The sequence below is a fragment of the Rattus norvegicus genome, chromosome 11 (assembly GCF_021556685.1).
Source record: "Rattus norvegicus strain SHRSP/BbbUtx chromosome 11, alternate assembly SHRSP_T2T, whole genome shotgun sequence".
NCBI lineage: Eukaryota > Metazoa > Chordata > Mammalia > Rodentia > Muridae > Rattus > Rattus norvegicus.
Genome location: NC_141544.1, coordinates 22,271,134 through 22,283,044, shown reverse-complemented (window position 1 = coordinate 22,283,044; position 11,911 = coordinate 22,271,134). Strand labels below are relative to the sequence as shown.

At 40.2% G+C, this 11,911-nt stretch overlaps 1 pseudogene; it reads right to left on the bottom strand.

Annotated features, from left to right (window-relative positions):
- Nucleotides 1–255: 255 nt before the first annotated feature.
- Eif4e-ps10 (eukaryotic translation initiation factor 4E, pseudogene 10) lies at nt 256–913 on the bottom strand (annotated as a pseudogene).
- Nucleotides 914–11,911: the final 10,998 nt, after the last annotated feature.

Sequence of the window (11,911 nt, the reverse complement as noted above, 5' to 3'; positions counted from 1 at the left end):
ATCTGCTGGTTCTACTGTGACAAATACTGTAATTCTTTGATTGGGATAGTGGACACACTAGCAAAAATTGGGGATGGAGCTGGAGAATGAACACAGAAGTACAAGACAAAGGTGAATGAGGCTTCTCTTATATCTTAGCATCATGTGAATGGAATCAACTTCAGTACAGTCAAGTCTGCTTTGATGAGGCATTAGCTCAGCTCCCAATCATGACTGTGATGCAGTCTCCTGTGAGAATACTCAGAAGGGGTCCTCTTAAACAACAAACCTATATTTAGTGGTAGAGCCACTCTTCCTACCTGTGTCTGCATGGGACTGATAACCAATCACTATCTTTGGAGGAAGTCCTACCCTTTCTTTGTATACACCCCCTACGTGCGGGACTGCATATCTGTTTTCACATTCAGAAGTCCATATTGCTATCCTTTTGTCTTTAGCTCTGACATTAACAACAACCTCATACACATCATCACTGTAGTCATTAAAAGATTCTCCACTAAGGCACAGCAGTGACTCTAGCCAAATGTGATCGAGGTCACTTCCTCTCTGCTGCTTGTTCAATGTAATTTTAGACATCGTCCTCCCTGTTTGTATTTCTCATATTCCCACATAGAATCAATGCCATCCTTAAAAAGTGAGTAGTCACAACAAGGTGTTAAATTACTAAATAACTGGATATAGTTGTATAGAGCCCAAAAGTCTTCAATAATATCAAACATAGAGATGAATTGAAGGTTTGTTTCCCAATTGCTTTTATCACTTAAAAAAAAAAAAGAGTGCCCACCTGTTCTGTAGAGAGTGTTAAATATAGTGTTCTGTGTTAGCAACCTCCTGATTAAACTCTGTTTTTTTCTTCTTCTGCAGGAGGGGGATTAGTGGTAGGGGTGGTTTCTGGTTCCAGGTTCCACAGTCGTCATCTTAGATCGATCTGATCTCAGGATGTCATTGTTTTTAATGGTTGAGTAATACTCTATTGTGTAAATGTACCACATTTTCTTTACGCATTCTTTGGTTGAGAGAACTTTAGGTTGTGTGCAGTTTCTGGCTACTATGAACAAAGTTGCTATGGACATAGATGAACAAGAGTCCTTGTGGCACCATCTCTTCTGTCACATTTATGTATTCATGTTGAAGTCTGATCCACTGGGACTTCAGTATTTTGCACAGTCATAGATATGGATCTATTTGCGTTCTTCCACATGCACACCTGCAGGTAGACCAGCATTATTAGTGAAAGATGCTTTTTCCCATTATATAGTTTTGGCTTCTTCGTCAAAAATCAACTGTTCTTAGGTGTGTAGGTTTACATCTGTTTTTCAATTTGATTTGATTGGTCAACATGTCTGTTTTTATGCCAGTACCATGTGGGTTGTTATTATTATTATTATTATTATTATTAATTATTATTATTATTCTCTAGTACAACCTGAAATCAGGGATGGCGATACCTTCAAAAGTTCTTTTAGTGTATAAGACACCAACAGTCACCTTCATATCTTAACCACACAAAGATTCAACCAAGAAATTATGAAGGTGACCATTGTGTGATTTATATATCAACTTGACTATGGCTTCATAAAATAAATTTGGAAATACTCCTGTTTCAGTTTTGTAGAAGAATTTGAGAATTTTTGACATTAGCTCTTCTTTAAACACCTTGTAGAATTCTGCACTAAAATGTTTTGACCCTGGGTCTTCTGTGGTCCAAAGACTTTAAATTACTGCTTCTATTTCATTAGGGGATATAGGTTTATTTAGTTTATTTACCTGATCTTGATTTGGTAACTGGTGTCTATCAAGAAAATGATCCATTTAGCTTAGATTTTCCAATTTAGTGGTGTACACATTTTTGGAGTAAGAATTAGTAATTCTTTGGATTTCTTCAGTGTCTATTGTTATGTCCCCCCCTTTTAATTTCTGATATTATTAGTCTGGATATTCTTTCTCTGCCTTTTAGTTAGTTTGACTAGGAGTTTGTTTACTTTGTTGATTTTCTCAAAGAACCAGCTCTTAGTTTCATTGATTTGTCGGATCATTCTCTTTGTTTCTATTTTATTGATTTCAGCCCTAAATTTAATTATTTCCTGCCATCTATTCCTCTAGGGTGTGTTTGCTTCTTTTAGTTCTAGGGCTTTCAGATGTGCTGTTAAGTTGTTAATATGAGATCTCTCCAAGTTTTTTATGAAGGCGCTTAGTGCTATGAACTTTCCTCCTAGCACTGCTTTTATCGTGTCCCAGAAGTTTGGGTATATTGCATATTCATTTTCATCGAATTCTAGAAAGTCTTTAATTTCTTTCTTTGATTTTTTTTCCCTGACAAAGTGGTCATTGAGTAGAGTTGTTCATTCTCCATGAGTTTGTAGGGTTTCTGTTTTTGTTAAAGTCCAGTTTTATTCTGTGATGGTTTGATAAAATACAGGGGATTATTTCAATTTTCTTGTATCTATTGGGACTTGTATCTGTTTGGACTTGCTATGAGGTGCTGAGAAGAAGGTATATTCTTTTGTGTTTGGGTATAATGTTCTGTCAGGTCTATTTGAGTCATAGCATCTGTAAGTTTCATCACTTTTTCTGTTTAGTGTCTGTCTGGATAGCCTGTTCATTGGTGAGAGTGGGGTGTTGAAGTCTCACACAAATGATGTGTGGGATTCAATGTATGGTTTAAACTTTAGTAAAGTTTCTTTTTTTTTTTTTTTACATTTTTTTTCCTTTTTTTTTTTTATTAACTTGAGTATTTCTTATATACATTTCAAGTGTTATTCCCTTTCCCGGTTTCCGGACAAACATCACCCTCCCCCCTCCCCTTCCTTATGGGTGTTCCCCTCCCAAACCTCCCCCCATTGCCACCCTCCCCGCATAGTCTAGTTCACTGGGGGTTCAGTCTTAGCAGGACCCAGGGCTTCCCCTTCCACTGGTGCTCTTACTAGGATATTCATTGCTACCTATGGGGACAGAGTCCAGGGTCAGTCCATGTATAGTCTTTAGGTAGTGGCTTAGTCCCTGGAAGCTCTGGTTGCTTGACATTGTTGTACTTTTGGGGTCTCGAGCACCTTCAAGCTCTTCCAGTTCTTTCTCTGATTCCTTCAACGGGGGACCTATTCTCAGTTCAGTGGTTTGCTGCTGGCATTCGCCTCTGTATTTGCTGTATTCTGGCTGTGTCTCTCAGGAGCGATCTATATCCAGCTCCTGTCGGTCTGCACTTCTTTGCTTCATCCATCTTGTCTAATTGGGTGGCTGTATATGTATGGGCCACCTGTGGGGCAGGCTCTGAATGGGTGTTCCTTCAGTCTCTGTTTTAATCTTTGCCTCTCCCTTCCCTGCCAAGGGTATTCTTTTTCCTCATTTAAAGAAGGAGTGAAGCATTCACATTTTGATCATCCGTCTTGAGTTTCCTTTGTTCTAGGGATCTATGGTAATTCAAGCATTTGGGCTAATAGCCACTTATCAATGAGTGCATACCATGTATGTCTTTCTGTGAGTGGGTTAGCTCACTCAGGATGATATTTTCCAGTTCCAACCATTTGCCTACGAATTTCATAAAGTCGTTGTTTTTGATAGCTGAGTAATATTCCATTGTGTAGATGTACCACATTTTCTGTATCCATTCCTCTGTTGAAGGGCATCTGGGTTCTTTCCAGTTTCTGGCTATTATAAATAAGGCTGCGATGAACATAGTGGAGCATGTGTCTCTTTTATATGTTGAGGCATCTTTTGGGTATATGCCCAAGAGAGGTATGGCTGGATCCTCAGGCAGTTCAATGTCCAATTTTCTGAGGAACCTCCAGACTGATTTCCAGAATGGTTTTACCAGTCTGCAATCCCACCAACAATGGAGGAGTGTTCCTCTTTCTCCACATCCTCGCCAGCATCTGCTGTCACCTGAGTTTTTGATCTTAGCCATTCTCACTGGTGTGAGGTGAAATCTCAGGGTTGTTTTGATTTGCATTTCCCTTATGACTAAAGATGTTGAACATTTCTTTAGGTGTTTCTCAGCCATTCGGCATTCCTCAGCTGTGAATTCTTTGTATAGCTCTGAACCCCATTTTTTAATAGGGTTATTTGTCTCCCTGCGGTCTAACTTCTTGAGTTCTTTGTAGATTTTGGATATAAGGCCTCTATCTGTTATAGGATTGGTAAAGATCTTTTCCCAATCTGTTGGTTGCCGTTTTGTCCTAACCACAGTGTCCTTTGCCTTACAGAAGCTTTGCAGTTTTATGAGATCCCATTTGTCGATTCTTGATCTTAGAGCATAAGCCATTGGTGTTTTGTTCAGGAAATTTTTTCCAGTGCCCATGTGTTCCAGATGCTTCCCTAGTTTTTCTTCTATTAGTTTGAGTGTGTCTGGTTTGATGTGGAGGTCCTTGATCCACTTGGACTTAAGCTTTGTACAGGGTGATAAGCATGGATCGATCTGCATTCTTCTACATGTTGCCCTCCAGTTGAACCAGCACCATTTGCTGAAAATGCTATCTTTTTTCCCTTGGATGGTTTTGGCTCCTTTGTCAAAAATCAAGTGACCATAGGTGTGTGCGTTCATTTCTGGGTCTTCAATTCTATTCCATTGGTCTATCTGTCTGTCTCTGTACCAATACCATGCAGTTTTTATCACTATTGCTCTGTAATACTGCTTGAGTTCAGGGATAGTGATTCCCCCTGAAGTCCTCTTATTGTTGAGGATAGCTTTAGCTATCCTGGGTTTTTTGTTATTCCAGATGAATTTGCAAATTGTTCTGTCTAACTCTTTGAAGAATTGGATTGGTATTTTGATGGGGATTGCATTGAATCTGTAGATTGCTTTTGGTAAAATGGCCATTTTTACTATATTAATCCTGCCAATCCATGAGCATGGGAGATCTTTCCATCTTCTGAGGTCTTCTTCAATTTCTTTCCTCAGTGTCTTGAAGTTCTTATTGTACAGATCTTTTACTTGCTTGGTTAAAGTCACACCGAGGTACTTTATATTATTTGGGTCTATTATGAAGGGTGTCGTTTCCCTAATTTCTTTCTCGGCTTGTTTCTCTTTTGTATAGAGGAAGGCAACTGATTTATTTGAGTTAATTTTATACCCAGCCACTTTGCTGAAGTTGTTTATCAGCTTTTGTAGTTCTCTGGTGGAACTTTTGGGATCACTTAAATATACTATCATGTCGTCTGCAAATAGTGATATTTTGACCTCTTCTTTTCCGATCTGTATCCCCTTGATCTCCTTTTGTTGTCTGATTGCTCTGGCTAGAACTTCAAGAACTATATTGAATAAGTAGGGAGAGAGTGGGCAGCCTTGTCTAGTCCCTGATTTTAGTGGGATTGCTTCAAGTTTCTCTCCATTTAGTTTAATGTTAGCAACTGGTTTGCTGTATATGGCTTTTACTATGTTTAGGTATGGGCCTTGAATACCTATTCTTTCCAGGACTTTTATCATGAAGGGGTGTTGAATTTTGTCAAATGCTTTCTCAGCATCTAATGAGATGATCATGTGGTTCTGTTCTTTCAGTTTGTTTATATGATGGATCACGTTGATCGTTTTCCTTATATTAAACCATCCCTGCATGCCTGGGATGAAGCCTACTTGATCATGGTGGATGATTGTTTTGATGTGCTCTTGAATTCGGTTTGCCAGAATTTTATTGAGTATTTTTGCGTCGATATTCATAAGGGAAATTGGTCTGAAGTTCTCTTTCTTTGTTGGGTCTTTGTGTGGTTTAGGTATAAGAGTAATTGTGGCTTGATAGAAGGAATTCGGTAGGGCTCCATCTGTTTCAATTTTGTGGAATAGTTTGGATAATATTGGTGTAAGGTCTTCTATGAAGGTTTGATAGAATTCTGCACTAAACCCGTCTGGACCTGGGCTCTTTTTGGTTGGGAGACCTTTAATGACTGCTTCTATTTCCTTAGGAGTTATGGGGTTGTTTAACTGGTTTATCTGTTCCTGATTTAACTTCGATACCTGGTATCTGTCTAGGAAATTGTCCATTTCCTGAAGATTTTCAAGTTTTGTTGAATATAGGTTTTTATAGTAAGATCTGATGATTTTTTGAATTTCCTCTGAATCTGTAGTTATGTCTCCCTTTTCATTTCTGATTTTGTTAATTTGGACGCACTCTCTGTGTCCTCTCATTAGTCTGGCTAAGGGTTTATCTATCTTGTTGATTTTCTCAAAGAACCAACTTTTGGTTCTGTTGATTCTTTCTATGGTCCTTTTTGTTTCTACTTGGTTGATTTCAGCTCTGAGTTTGATTATTTCCTGCCTTCTACTCCTCCTGGGTGTATTTGCTTCTTTTTGTTCTAGAGCTTTTAGGTGTGCTGTCAAGCTGCTGACATATGCTCTTTCCTGTTTCTTTCTGCAGGCACTCAGCGCTATGAGTTTTCCTCTTAGCACAGCTTTCATTGTGTCCCATAAGTTTGGGTATGTTGTACCTTCATTTTCATTAAATTCTAAAAAGTTTTTAATTTCTTTCTTTATTTCTTCCTTGACCAGGTTATCATTGAGTAGAGCATTGTTCAATTTCCACATATATGTGGGCATTCTTCCCTTATTGTTATTGAAGACCAGTTTTAGGCCGTGGTGGTCTGATAGCACGCATGGGATTATTTCTATCTTTCTGTACCTGTTGAGGCCCGTTTTTTGACCAATTATATGGTCAATTTTGGAGAAAGTACCATGAGGAGCTGAGAAGAAGGTATATCCTTTTGCTTTAGGATAGAATGTTCTATAAATATCCGTTAAGTCCATTTGGCTCATGACTTCTCTTAGTCTGTCTACATCTCTGTTTAATTTCTGTTTCCATGATCTGTCCATTGATGAGAGTGGGGTGTTGAAATCTCCCACTATTATTGTGTGAGGTGCAATGTGTGTTTTGAGCTGTAGTAAGGTTTCTTTTACGTATGTAGGTGCCCTTGTATTTGGGGCATAGATATTTAGGATTGAGACTTCATCTTGGTGGATTTTTCCTTTGATGAATATGAAGTGTCCTTCCTTATCTTTTTTGATGATTTTTAGTTGAAAATTGATTTTATTTGATATTAGAATGGCTACTCCAGCTTGCTTCTTCTGACGATTTGCTTGGAAAATTGTTTTCCAGCCTTTCACTCTGAGGTAATGTCTGTCTTTGTCTCTGAGGTGTGTTTCCTGTAGGCAGCAGAATGCAGGGTCCTCGTTGCGTATCCAGTTTGTTAATCTATGTCTTTTTATTGGGGAGTTGAGGCCATTGATATTGAGAGATATTAAGGAATAGTGATTATTGCTTCCCGTTATATTCATATTTGGAAGTGAGGTTATGTTTGTGTGCTTTCATTCTCTTTTTTTTGTTGCCAAGATGATTAGTTTCTTGCTTCTAGGGTATAGCTTGCCTCCTTATGTTGGGCTTTACCCTTTATTATCCTTTGTAGTGCTGGACTTGTAGAAAGATATTGTGTAAATTTGGTTTTGTCATGGAATATCTTGGTTTCTCCATCTATGTTAATTGAGAGTTTTGCAGGATACAGTAACCTGGGCTGGCATTTGTGTTCTCTTAGGGTCTGTATGACATCTGTCCAGGATCTTCTGGCCTTCATAGTTTCTGGCGAAAAGTCTGGTGTGATTCTGATAGGTCTGCCTTTATATGTTACTTGACCTTTTTCCCTTACTGCTTTTAATATTCTTTCTTTATTTTGTGTGTTTGGTGTTTTGACAATTATGTGACGGGAGGTGTTTCTTTTCTGGTCCAATCTATTTGGAGTTCTGTAGGCTTCTTGTATGCCTATGGGTATCTCTGTTTTTAGGTTAGGGAAGTTTTCTTCTATGATTTTGTTGAAGATATTTACTGGTCCTTTGAGCTGGGAGTCTTCACTCTCTTCTATACCTATTATCCTTAGGTTTGATCTTCTCATTGAGTCCTGGATTTCCTGTATGTTTTGGACCAGTAGCTTTTTCCGCTTTACATTATCTTTGACAGTTGAGTCAATGATTTCTATGGAATCTTCTGCTCCCGAGATTCTCTCTTCCATCTCTTGAATTCTGTTGGTGAAGCTTGTATCTACAGCTCCTTGTCTTTTCTTTTGATTTTCTATGTCCAGGGTTGTTTCCATGTGTTCTTTCTTGATTGCTTCTATTTCCATTTTTAATTCCTTCAACTGTTTGATTGTGTTTTCCTGGAATTCTTTCAGGGATTTTTGCGATTCCTCTCTGTAGGCTTCTACTTGTTCTCTAAGGGAGTTCTTTATGTCTTTCTTGAAGTCCTCCAGCATCATGATCAAATATGATTTTGAAACTAGGTCTTGCTTTTCTGGTGTGTTTGGATATTCCGTGTTTGCTTTTGTGGGAGAATTGGGCTCCGATGATGCCATGTAGTCTTGGTTTCTGTTGCTTGGGTTCCTGTGCTTGCCTCTCGCCATCAGATTATCTCTAGTGTTACTTTGTTCTGCTATTTCTGACAGTGGCTAGACTGTCCTATAACCTGTGTGTCAGGAGTGCTGTAGACCTGTTTTCCTGTTTTCTTTCAGCCAGTTATGGGGACAGAGTGTTCTGCTTTCGGGCGTGTAGTTTTTCCTCTCTACAGGTCTTCAGCTGTTCCTGTGGGCCTGTGTCTTGAGTTCACCAGGCAGGTTTCTTGCAGGGGAAAAGTTGGTCCTACCTGCAGTTCCAAGGCTCAAGTTTGCTCGTGGGGTACTGCCTAAGTCCTCTCCGCTGTGGCAGCAACCGGGAAGATCTGCGCCGCTCTTTCTGGGAGCCTCCGTGCACCAGGGTTCCAGATGGCGTTTGGTGTTTTCCTCTGGCGCCTGGATGTGCACAGAGTGCAGTCTCTTCTGGTTTCCCAGGCGTGTCCGCCTCTCTGAAGGTTCAGCTCTCCCTCCCACGGGACTTGGGTGCAGAGAACTGTTTATCCGGTCTGTTTCCTTCAGGTTCCGGCAGTGTCTCAGGCGCAGGGGTCCTGCCGCTCCCGGGCCCTCCCCTACGGGAACCCAGAGGCCTTATACAGTTGCCTCTTGGGCCAGGGATGTGGGCAGGGGTGGGCAGTGTTGGTGGTCTCCTCCGCTCTGCAGCCTCAGGAGTGCCCACCTGATCAGGCGGTGGGGTCTCTCTCCCACGGGGTTTGGGAGCAGAGAGCTGCTGCGGTCCGGGATCCGCCGGTGTGGGACTTCCGTAAAGTTTCTTTTATGACTGTGGGTGCCCTTGCATTTGGAGCATAGATGTTCAGAATTGAGATGTTCTATTGGTGGATATTTTTCTTGGAATTTTATGGATCTGCAAGACTCTGCTCAATTCTTCCAGACTCTTCTTCATTTTTCCAGTCCTGTGTACAATAGCACCTGGAGACCCTGAGGGAGGAAATGGAGGATGCAGAACCATAGATAGACACTAAGATGCATGCCACAGACATGTGTTTCTTGTATGCCGCACAATAATGAATCCTGTTTTCGCATTCATTCTGAAAGTCTATATCTTCTTATTGGGGAATTAAGTTCATCAATATTGAGATATATTAAAGACTAATGATGGTTAATTCCTGTTATGATATTGGTGATAGTAATAATAGCTTGCTCTCTCTCTCTCTCTCTCTCTCTCTCTCTCTCTCTCTCTGTGTGTGTGTGTGTGTGTGTGTTCTTTTGGATTTACTGGTATGACTTTATTTATTTGCTATGATTTTTTGGGTGTAGTAAACTTCCTTGAGTTGGAATTTTCTTCTAGTATCTTGGGTGGGACTTTGTAAATATATACTGCTTAAGTTTGGTTTTAACATGTTTTCTCCATCTCTGGTGATTGAAACTTTTGCTGGGTATAGTAGTCTGGGATGGCATCTTTGGTCTCTTAAAGACTCCAAGTCATTTGCCCAGATTTCATTCTAATAGGTGTGCTTTGATGTGTAATTGGCCTTGAGGCTTTAATAGTCTTTCTTCATAAGGTTAGATTTAAAGTTATCTTCTTTTTTATTTTTCTGGTGCAAAAACAAGAGGTTTATTTTCCATTGGGGTAGACCTTCAATATACTTCCTCAATGCGAGTGCCTAGAAGCTAGATGGTGACTCTTAATTGCTATTCCAAGCAGTTTTTATACTTTTTAGGGGCACAGGTTGCATCAGTAAGGTTACAGTTCAAATTTATTGGCTAGGCATATTGGTCTTCAAATTTATTGGCTAGCAAGCACCAGTCAGTACATTCTGAGAATTTCCTACTCAAGAATGTTCCTGTGGGTGGAGAACAGAACCTGACTTAGCCTTGACCTGAGGAGGGTGGGTGTAAGGCTGGTGAAAGCCCCTAGGGTCCTTCATTCCCCCTTTTCCTTGTACAAGCTTCAATCTTGGAGCTATCCTCAGGCGTTTCTGGTGACTAACTTATGTTCTTCAGGTCCTATTCTCAGGGTTTCATATTGTTGGCACAAGACCATCAGCTGTACTGCACCTATTCTCTCTTTTATGAAGGCTATAAGCTTGTTCAGTACACAGGGTCTAAAGGTCAACAACAGCAGGAGAACAATTAGGGGTCCTAAGAAAGTGGATATGAGGGTGGTTAGCCAAGGGGAGGAGTTAAACCAAGACTCGAACCAGCCCTGGCTCTGTTCTTTTTCCTTCTGTTTGGCTAGCTCTTCTCTCACCTTGGCAATCATCATACCCCAATTTTTACAACCTGAGTCCCCAAGTTTTTTTTCTTTAGCCATCCCGTTGTTGCTTCTTTGCCTTTCTGAGTGAATCTGATTAGTATTGGGTTACAGGTGGCATTTGTGCACGGATGTCCCAATACCCTCGGTCGCCCTGGTAGGGCACCCTAGTCTTATAATTTCTTTTTACCATGATCAAGACCCAGGAGGAGGAGGGATTCCCTAGGTGTCTCCTGTAGTTCTGCATCCCCTGGCAGCGCAATAAAACTGATCTGGACCCCTGCGTCACTGAGTACACATCCTTTTGTCCCTTCTGCCTCCAGCCCAGAGCCCTCTTTCTCCCATATGGGTGGTTTGTGTCCACCTTAAGGTCATCTTTTTATGATTCTGCTGTGTTAGGATTTCCTGGACTTAGTTCAGTTAGGATAGCTGAGCCATCGTGGTGTCATATTGGCTCTTGTCCTTTGTGTTCTTAAGCTGGCCTTTAGACCCTTGATGCTCCCTGTTGCCCACAAGGCCTGCAAGAAAGCAGGCAGAGTTGTGGCTCAAAAATGGGATGCAAAGGACAGGGTTCAGTTCACCATGGCTGGACATGCCCTAAGGGGATCTAGTAGGCATCCTAAGATTCCTACGTTTACTTTCAGCATTTAAAAATTTTAAATTTTATTAAAATTATTTTCCTATAACATGTTGTAGTCATATTATTTCCCTGCCTCAACTCCTACCAGATCCTATCCATCTCCTTATCCACCCAACTTCACTTTGCATTTTTTTCTCTCTCTTCCCCCAAGCAAAACAACAACAACAAAAACACAAAAATCAAAACAAAACAAACAAAACACCAATAAGATACAATATACTAAAATAAAATGAAACACCCTCAAAAATTATAGATTTTGTTTATGTTGGTCAACTATTTTTGGCCATAAGACTTGCCTTGGAATGTGATTGAAATAACAAGTTTCACTACAATGGAAAAAAAGGAAAAGGAAAAAAAAAAGCAGATTTTTTTTCCTTTCTAAGCAAATACAACTTCTTCATCAGGGGTGGTTGTGTTCACTTTCTCATCTCAGTGCCTGGATTTTTGTCTTATTCCTGAACTTATTCAGGTCTTATGTGTGAGTTCAGCCCTGATAAGTCTATCACATGTGGGTTCTTTGAAGACATCCACCATATCTGGCTCTTCAGCTTTTCAACCTCCTTTGTTCCTTTTCCTCATACGTCTCAGAGCCTTGAGAAAGGAATTTGATAAAAACATCTTACTTGGGAAATGTTCTGTAGAAGCCAGGCAAAATATACTTTATCAGGATAACTGTCTGTCTTCAAAATGGCTGAGCTCAA